A 1,570-nucleotide genomic window follows, 5' to 3' on the forward strand; every position below is an offset into this window, starting at 1 on the left:
CCCAGAAACGCTGCCGGCTTCGCTGGGCCCAAGCTCATCCAAAACGGACTGATGCAAAGTGGAAAATTGTTCTGTGGTCTGACGAGTCCACATTTGAAATTGTTTTTCGAAACTGTGGACGTTGTATCCTCCGGACCAAAGAGGAAAAAAAACATCCCGATTGTTATAAGCGCAAAGTTAAAAAAGCCAGCATCTGTGATGGTAAGGCGGTTCTTGTGTGCCCAAGGCATGGGTAACTTACACATCTCTGAAGGCACCAATAATGCTGAAAGGTATATACAGCTTTGGCCCTGCGATGAGGTGGCGACTTGTCCAGGGTGTACCCCGCCTTCCGCCCGATTGTAGCTGAGATAGGCGCCAGCGCCCCCCGCGACCCCGGAAGGGAATACGCGGTAGAAAATGGATGGATGGATATATACAGCTTTTGAAGCAACCTATGTTGCCATCCAAGCAACCTTATCATGGACGCCCCTGCTTATTTCAGCAAGACAATGCCAAGCCACATGTTACAACAGTGTGGCTTCATAGTAAGAGTGTGGCTACTAGACAGCCCTGCCTGTAATCCAGACCTGTTTCCCATTGAAAATGTGTGGTGCAATATGAAGCCCAAAAAAACACAACGGAGACCCCGGACTGTTGAACACCTTAAGCTGTACATCAAGCAAGAATGGGACATAATTCCACCTAAAAAGCTTCAAAAATGTCCTGAGTGTTGTTAAAAGGAAAAGCCATGTAATGCAGTGGTAAAAATGCCCATGTGCCAACTTTTTTGCAATGTATTGCTGCCATTAAATTCTAACTTAATGATTATTTGCAAAAAAAATAAGTTTCTCTGTTCAAACATTAAATATCTCGTCTTTGCAGTGTATTCAATTGAATATAAGTGTGTGTGTGTGTGTGTGTGTGTGTGTGCGTGCGTGCGTGCGTGCGTGCGTGCGTGCGTGCGTGCGTGCGTGCGTGATCAATAATGAATAATCAGGGGTTATTATTTGCTTGCATAGGTACGGTAACATTTGCTGAAGATATTTCAGTGCAAATGCAATTTGGAAGTTAGAATGTCATACAGGAACATTTTTTAATCTTTTACTGAACTGCAAGTCATTGATTTGCTAAAACTTGGTGAAAATAGGTATAGTAGAAATTAATTGCACAATTTGAAAGTCTTTGCAGTTTGCAATAATTTTGCAAACTAGGTACAGTCTCTAATAAATTATCTAGCACAGGGGTCGGGAACCTTTTTGGCTGAGAGAGCCAAGAAGCCAAATATTTTAAAATGTATTTCCGCAAGAGCCACATAATATTATTTTCAACACTGAACACAACTAAACACGTGCATTTTTAAGTAAGACCAACATTTCTAGAGCATAATAGGTATCTTATTCTTTGTAATAACATTGTTATTCTGAAGCTAACTGTGGATGGGGGCGTGGCCTGCAGGCCTGCAGTGAAGCGGGGTGTTGCCAGGATCGGCCTCGAAATCAGCGACAGGTGCGTAGCTGGCCCACCTGGGCCTTGTTATCTAATCACCTGTCGCTCTGTTATAAGCAGCAGCCAGGAGGAGAGACTGGGT

This window comes from Nerophis ophidion, linkage group LG14, assembly GCF_033978795.1.
Source record: "Nerophis ophidion isolate RoL-2023_Sa linkage group LG14, RoL_Noph_v1.0, whole genome shotgun sequence".
In the NCBI taxonomy this organism is placed as follows: Eukaryota; Metazoa; Chordata; class Actinopteri; order Syngnathiformes; family Syngnathidae; genus Nerophis; species Nerophis ophidion.